The sequence below is a fragment of the Phalangium opilio genome, unplaced genomic scaffold, assembly GCF_054372755.1.
Source record: "Phalangium opilio isolate 3A_F unplaced genomic scaffold, DU_Popi_V2 ptg000002l_1, whole genome shotgun sequence".
In the NCBI taxonomy this organism is placed as follows: domain Eukaryota; kingdom Metazoa; phylum Arthropoda; class Arachnida; order Opiliones; family Phalangiidae; genus Phalangium; species Phalangium opilio.
The window spans coordinates 15,192,265-15,201,599 of record NW_028324144.1 but is presented as its reverse complement, the minus strand read 5'-3'; positions in this window follow the sequence as shown (position 1 = coordinate 15,201,599).

Here is a 9,335-nt window from a genome sequence, read left to right as displayed (position 1 = left end):
AGAAGAATCGATAAAAAATCACTTGATTTTCCTCTTCACCCTCCCTTTAATGGTCATTAACACGGGTACCTTTAATGGTCATTAACACGGGTACCTTTAATGGTCATTAACACGGGTACCTTTAATGGTCATTAACACGGGTACCTTTAATGGTCATTAACACGGGTACCTTTAATGGTCATTAACACGGGTACCTTTAATGGTCATTAACACGGGTACCTTTAATGGTCATTAACACGGGTACCTTTAATGGTCATTAACACGGGTACCTTTAATGGTCATTAACACGGGTACCTTTAATGGTCATTAACACGGGTACCTTTAATGGTCATTAACACGGGTACCTTTAATGGTCATTAACACGGGTACCTTTAATGGTCATTAACACGGGTACCTTTAATGGTCATTAACACGGGTACCTTTAATGGTCATTAACACGGGTACCTTTAATGGTCATTAACACGGGTACCTTTAATGGTCATTAACACGGGTACCTTTAATGGTCATTAACACGGGTACCTTTAATGGTCATTAACACGGGTACCTTTAATGGTCATTAACACGGGTACCTTTAATGGTCATTAACACGGGTACCTTTAATGGTCATTAACACGGGTACCTTTAATGGTCATTAACACGGGTACCTTTAATGGTCATTAACACGGGTACCTTTAATGGTCATTAACACGGGTACCTTTAATGGTCATTAACACGGGTACCTTTAATGGTCATTAACACGGGTACCTTTAATGGTCATTAACACGGGTACCTTTAATGGTCATTAACACGGGTACCTTTAATGGTCATTAACACGGGTACCTTTAATGGTCATTAACACGGGTACCTTTAATGGTCATTAACACGGGTACCTTTAATGGTCATTAACACGGGTACCTTTAATGGTCATTAACACGGGTACCTTTAATGGTCATTAACACGGGTACCTTTAATGGTCATTAACACGGGTACCTTTAATGGTCATTAACACGGGTACCTTTAATGGTCATTAACACGGGTACCTTTAATGGTCATTAACACGGGTACCTTTAATGGTCATTAACACGGGTACCTTTAATGGTCATTAACACGGGTACCTTTAATGGTCATTAACACGGGTACCTTTAATGGTCATTAACACGGGTACCTTTAATGGTCATTAACACGGGTACCTTTAATGGTCATTAACACGGGTACCTTTAATGGTCATTAACACGGGTACCTTTAATGGTCATTAACACGGGTACCTTTAATGGTCATTAACACGGGTACCTTTAATGGTCATTAACACGGGTACCTTTAATGGTCATTAACACGGGTACCTTTAATGGTCATTAACACGGGTACCTTTAATGGTCATTAACACGGGTACCTTTAATGGTCATTAACACGGGTACCTTTAATGGTCATTAACACGGGTACCTTTAATGGTCATTAACACGGGTACCTTTAATGGTCATTAACACGGGTACCTTTAATGGTCATTAACACGGGTACCTTTAATGGTCATTAACACGGGTACCTTTAATGGTCATTAACACGGGTACCTTTAATGGTCATTAACACGGGTACCTTTAATGGTCATTAACACGGGTACCTTTAATGGTCATTAACACGGGTACCTTTAATGGTCATTAACACGGGTACCTTTAATGGTCATTAACACGGGTACCTTTAATGGTCATTAACACGGGTACCTTTAATGGTCATTAACACGGGTACCTTTAATGGTCATTAACACGGGTACCTTTAATGGTCATTAACACGGGTACCTTTAATGGTCATTAACACGGGTACCTTTAATGGTCATTAACACGGGTACCTTTAATGGTCATTAACACGGGTACCTTTAATGGTCATTAACACGGGTACCTTTAATGGTCATTAACACGGGTACCTTTAATGGTCATTAACACGGGTACCTTTAATGGTCATTAACACGGGTACCTTTAATGGTCATTAACACGGGTACCTTTAATGGTCATTAACACGGGTACCTTTAATGGTCATTAACACGGGTACCTTTAATGGTCATTAACACGGGTACCTTTAATGGTCATTAACACGGGTACCTTTAATGGTCATTAACACGGGTACCTTTAATGGTCATTAACACGGGTACCTTTAATGGTCATTAACACGGGTACCTTTAATGGTCATTAACACGGGTACCTTTAATGGTCATTAACACGGGTACCTTTAATGGTCATTAACACGGGTACCTTTAATGGTCATTAACACGGGTACCTTTAATGGTCATTAACACGGGTACCTTTAATGGTCATTAACACGGGTACCTTTAATGGTCATTAACACGGGTACCTTTAATGGTCATTAACACGGGTACCTTTAATGGTCATTAACACGGGTACCTTTAATGGTCATTAACACGGGTACCTTTAATGGTCATTAACACGGGTACCTTTAATGGTCATTAACACGGGTACCTTTAATGGTCATTAACACGGGTACCTTTAATGGTCATTAACACGGGTACCTTTAATGGTCATTACCACGGGTACCTTTAATGGTCATTACCACGGGCACCTTTAATGGTCATTACCACGGGTACCTTTAATGGTCACGACCACGGTTACCTTTAATGGTCACGACCACGGTTACCTTTAATGGTCACTACCACGGTTACCTTTAATGGTCACTACCACGGTTACCTTTAATGGTCACTACCACGGTTACCTTTAATGGTCACTACCACGGTTACCTTTAATGGTCACTACCACGGTTACCTTTAATGGTCACTACCACGGTTACCTTTAATGGTCACTACCACGGGTACCTTTAATGGTCACTACCACGGTTACCTTTAATGGTCATTAACACGGGTACCTTTAATGGTCATTAACACGGGTACCTTTAATGGTCATTAACACGGGTACCTTTAATGGTCATTAACACGGGTACCTTTAATGGTCATTAACACGGGTACCTTTAATGGTCATTAACACGGGTACCTTTAATGGTCATTAACACGGGTACCTTTAATGGTCACTACCACGGGCACCTTTAATGGTCATTAACACGGGCACCTTTAATGGTCACTACCACGGGTACCTTTAATGGTCACTACCACGGGTACCTTTAATGGTCACTACCACGGTTACCTTTAATGGTCATTACCACGGGTACCTTTAATGGTCACTACCACGGTTACCTTTAATGGTCACTACCACGGTTACCTTTAATGGTCACTACCACGGTTACCTTTAATGGTCACTACCACGGTTACCTTTAATGGTCACTACCACGGTTACCTTTAATGGTCACTACCACGGGTGCCTTTAATGGTCACTACCACGGGTACCTTTAATGGTCACTACCTCGGGTACCTTTAATGGTCACTACCACGGTTACTTTTAATGGTCACTACCACGGGTACCTTTAATGGTAACTACCACGGTTACCTTTAATGGTCACTACCACGGGTACCTTTAATGGTCATTAACACGGGTACCTTTAATGGTCATTAACACGGGTACCTTTAAGGGTCATTACCACGGGTACCTTTAAGGGTCATTACCACGGGTACCTTTAAGGGTCATTACCACGGGTACCTTTAAGGGTCATTACCACGGGTACCTTTAATGGTCACTACCACGGGTACCTTTAAGGGTCATTACCACGGGTACCTTTAAGGGTCATTACCACGGGTACCTTTAAGGGTCATTACCACGGGTACCTTTAAGGGTCATTACCACGGGTACCTTTAAGGGTCATTACCACGGGTACCTTTAAGGGTCATTACCACGGGTACCTTTAAGGTCATTACCACGGGTACCTTTAAGGGTCATTACCACGGGTACCTTTAAGGGTCATTACCACGAGTACCTTTAAGGGTCATTACCACGGGTACCTTTAAGGGTCATTACCACGGGTACCTTTAAGGGTCATTACCACGGGTACCTTTAACGGTCATTACCACGGGTACCTTTAACGGTCATTACCACGGGTACCTTTAACGGTCATTACCACGGGTACCTTTAACGGTCATTACCACGGGTACCTTTAACGGTCATTACCACGGGTACCTTTAACGGTCATTACCACGGGTACCTTTAACGGTCATTACCACGGGTACCTTTAACGGTCATTACCACGGGTACCTTTAACGGTCATTACCACGGGTACCTTTAACGGTCATTACCACGGGTACCTTTAACGGTCATTACCACGGGTACCTTTAACGGTCATTACCACGGGTACCTTTAACGGTCATTACCACGGGTACCTTTAAGGGTCATTACCACGGGTACCTTTAAGGGTCATTACCACGGGTACCTTTAAGGGTCATTACCACGGGTACCTTTAAGGGTCATTACCACGGGTACCTTTAAGGGTCATTACCACGGGTACCTTTAAGGGTCATTACCACGGGTACCTTTAATGGTCATTACCACGGGTACCTTTAATGGTCATTACCACGGGTACCTTTAATGGTCATTACCACGGGTACCTTTAATGGTCATTACCACGGGTACCTTTAATGGTCATTACCACGGGTACCTTTAATGGTCATTACCACGGGTACCTTTAATGGTCATTACCACGGGTACCTTTAATGGTCATTACCACGGGTACCTTTAATGGTCATTACGACGGGTACCTTTAATGGTCATTACGACGGGTACCTTTAATGGTCATTACCACGGGTACCTTTAATAGTCATTACCACGGGTACCTTTAATGGTCATTACGACGGGTACCTTTAATGGTCATTACCACGGGTACCTTTAATGGTCATTACCACGGGTACCTTTAATGGTCATTACCACGGGTACCTTTAATGGTCATTACCACGGGTACCTTTAATGGTCATTACCACGGGTACCTTTAATGGTCATTACCACGGGTACCTTTAATGGTCATTACCACGGGTACCTTTAATGGTCATTACCACGGGTACCTTTAATGGTCATTACCACGGGTACCTTTAATGGTCATTACCACGGGTACCTTTAATGGTCATTACCACGGGTACCTTTAATGGTCATTACCACGGGTACCTTTAATGGTCATTACCACGGGTACCTTTAATGGTCATTACCACGGGTACCTTTAATGGTCATTACCACGGGTACCTTTAATGGCCATTACCACGGGTACCTTTAATGGCCATTACCACGGGTACCTTTAATGGTCATTACCACGGGTACCTTTAATGGTCATTACCACGGGTACCTTTAATGGCCATTACCACGGGTACCTTTAATGGCCATTACCACGGGTACCTTTAATGGCCATTACCACGGGTACCTTTAATGGCCATTACCACGGGTACCTTTAATGGTCATTACCACGGGTACCTTTAATGGCCATTACCACGGGTACCTTTAATGGTCATTACCACGGGTATCTTTAATGGCCATTACCACGGGTACCTTTAATGGTCATTACCACGGGTACCTTTAATTCTTATCAACACGGGTACCTTTAATGGTCATTACCACGGGTACCTTTAATTCTTATCAACACGGGTACCTTTAATGGTCATTACCACGGGTACCTTTAATTCTTATCAACACGGGTACCTTTAATGGTCATTACCACGGGTACCTTTAATTCTTATCAACACGGGTACCTTTAATTCTTATCAACACGGGTACCTTTAATTCTTATCAACACGGGTAGCTTTAATTCTTATCAACACGGGTAGCTTTAATTCTTATCAACACGGGTACCTTTAATTCTTATCAACACGGGTACCTTTAATTCTTATCAACACGGGTACCTTTAATTCTTATCAACACGGGTACCTTTAATTCTTATCAACACGGGTACCATTAATTCTTATCAACACGGGTAGCTTTAATTCTTATCAACACGGGTAGCTTTAATTCTTATCAACACGGGTAGCTTTAATTCTTATCAACACGGGTACCTTTAATTCTTATCAACACGGGTACCTTTAATGGTCATTACCACGGGTACCTTTAATGGCCATTACCACGGGTACCTTTAATGGCCATTACCACGGGTACCTTTAATGGTCATTACCACGGGTACCTTTAATGGCCATTACCACGGGTACCTTTAATGGCCATTACCACGGGTACCTTTAATGGTCATTACCACGGGTACCTTTAATGGCCATTACCACGGGTACCTTTAATGGTCATTACCACGGGTATCTTTAATGGCCATTACCACGGGTACCTTTAATGGTCATTACCACGGGTACCTTTAATTCTTATCAACACGGGTACCTTTAATGGTCATTACCACGGGTACCTTTAATTCTTATCAACACGGGTACCTTTAATTCTTATCAACACGGGTAGCTTTAATTCTTATCAACACGGGTAGCTTTAATTCTTATCAACACGGGTAGCTTTAATTCTTATCAACACGGGTACCTTTAATTCTTATCAACACGGGTACCTTTAATTCTTATCAACACGGGTAGCTTTAATTCTTATCAACACGGGTACCTTTAATTCTTATCAACACGGGTAGCTTTAATTCTTATCAACACGGGTAGCTTTAATTCTTATCAACACGGGTACCTTTAATTCTTATCAACACGGGTACCTTTAATTCTTATCAACACGGGTACCTTTAATTCTTATCAACACGGGTAGCTTTAATTCTTATCAACACGGGTACCTTTAATTCTTATCAACACGGGTACCTTTAATTCTTATCAACACGGGTACCTTTAATTCTTATCAACACGGGTACCTTTAATTCTTATCAACACGGGTACCTTTAATTCTTATCAACACGGGTACCATTAATTCTTATCAACACGGGTAGCTTTAATTCTTATCAACACGGGTAGCTTTAATTCTTATCAACACGGGTAGCTTTAATTCTTATCAACACGGGTAGCTTTAATTCTTATCAACACGGGTACCTTTAATTCTTATCAACACGGGTACCTTTAATTCTTATCAACACGGGTACCTTTAATTCTTATCAACACAGGTTGTACAGAGAGCTTGAAATGTAGTTTATAAGAATTGTTCAAAGTTTTCTCCATTAACGTTTATGCAACTTGGGCACGTCTTGTAAAGGATTCTCGAACACGGTGGAAGATATCAGGCGTGTTTCAGATACTCTCACATCCGTCAATTATGCGTTGTCTCAGGTCTTGGACATCACGGACTTCGGTGCGGTAGATAAAGTCTTTGAGATGTCTCCATAGAAAAAAATCGCATGGATTTAAATCCGGAGATCTAGCTGGCCACTCAACAGGTCCAACTCGACCTACCCCCCTCCCTGGGAACGTGGCATCAAGAAGGGCTCTAGCTTGACGACTGAAATGTGGTGGCGCCCCGTCGTGCATGATTCACATTCGATGATGCAATCTTAATGGTTGGTCGTCCAGTAGGTCTGGTAAATCATTTTGTAGGAAGTTCAAATACGCCTCACCATTTAGTCTTGGTTGTAGAAAGATGGGTTCAATCAAATTATCGCCGACAATCCCGCACCATACGTTTAGACTAAACTGTACTTGGTGTGACCTTACGCTAGTAGCGCGGGGGTTTTGATGCCTCCACTCATGATGATTATGCAAGATCAGTATGCCGTCACGGGAAAAATTGGACTCGTCAGACACTAACAGAGTTCGTGGGAATTCTAAGTTGATCACCCGGGCCATAAACCTCTGACAAAATCCTAGTCGTCTCGAATAGTCTGCTTCGTTTAACGACTGAATCTTCTGCAAATGATATGGATGGTACTGGTGTCTGCGAAGGCTCTTCCAAACAAGAACATGGTTGATGCCCAATTGGCGACCAACCCTCCTGGTGCTGGTTGAAGGATCTTCCTCGATAATAGTAAGTACTTGTTCTTCGATGACGTCGGGAACGTCTCGTGCTTGGGGTCCGGCGGGTTGTAATTGGCCGGTTTCCCTTAAGCGTCTGTCGGCAGCCGTGAATGTTTGGCGATTTGGTAGCTCTCGTCGAGGGAACATCTCTTTGTACAAGCGCCTAGCTTCCCGCGAATTTCCATGAGCCCGTCCATACATCAGATGCATATCCGAGTACTCAGCATTTGAGTAATACACCATACTTAGATAACGTTATTCTAAAAGTGCGCTTAAAAAGTACAAGACGTTTATTTAAATACCAATTCGACTTAATTTTTTAAAACACTTTGCAGCTATATTTATTTTTAAGCAAATTGGTTTAAAAAATTAAGTCGAATTGGTATATGCTTTATTTTCGCAATGTATTCCGAAAGTAGAAACCATAAAATGCTTTAAATCCCCATTTTTTATATGAGGCTAATCTTCAGGGTCAGATTTTGAACTTCTGGTTTGTTGTAGGGCAAAAGATGAATTATGTGTTTGAAGGTAATCTACTGTACAAAAATGAGCAGAAAACCCAATCTTTAAATTAACAATAAGGTCAAGGATCAGATTATAAAATTAACCATGACAGTAAACACGAGAAAAACCCAAAACGCTATTCAAATAATGTGTTAAAATCGGGCCTTCACGGGTCAACCTTAGAAATTCAGCTTCATGGAAAACAACCCCTTTCAATAGTAAATAATCTGGCCCTGCCCCATCCTTTGAATTCAAACTGGTACACCCTTTCCCAAAACGTTCCATCCAAGCCCCAGAAAACCCACAGCGTCACTGACCGCTATAAAGAGCATGCCCTTAGAAAGGGCATGAAAATAACCTCTCGAACATAGGGGAAGGAACTAAAAATTCTCTCCGAGAACCACTCTTTTCAATGTACAAATGATCACAATCTTGTAGCAACCTTTAGAGAGAAGACCAAACTTCTCAAAATAAAAAATAGTCAAACCAAGAAAACTTGTGTATTTTTCTTCACAACAAAAACTTAGAATTTCAACTTTAAAGAAATTACCTCCAACCAAAACTAGACTTAGTTAAATAGATTAGCAACTATAAATTGAATTTTTCAGTCGGTTCAGTTTATAAGTAGTAGCTCTCCCAAAACCTGGTTAAAATTAGTAGCCAGCCTTATTATTAAACTTTATCTACATCTAGAGCCTAACTACGTGTTAATCGGTTAATTAGAACCAGTGTTATTAAACTCTTTCGCGATTTATTTTGTTCGCCATTTTCCAATATGGTGGATATTCCACCAATGGGAGAGTGTGGGAGACCACACCAAGTTAAAGAGCGCCCAAAAATCTATAAGGTCTGAAATTTTCAGCTTTGTTCCAATTTGTTCTGGGTTAAAACCTTTTTTTCCTGCGAAGATACCAGATTCGACGTCTTTGAACCTCAAATCGAATAGCGGTTATATTCCGAGGACTGCTATTATGTTATTCGTAATTGTGGCTTAAAAATAAGAGTGAACTCTTCTTTATAGTACTCCTGAATTTACTAAGAGAAGCAT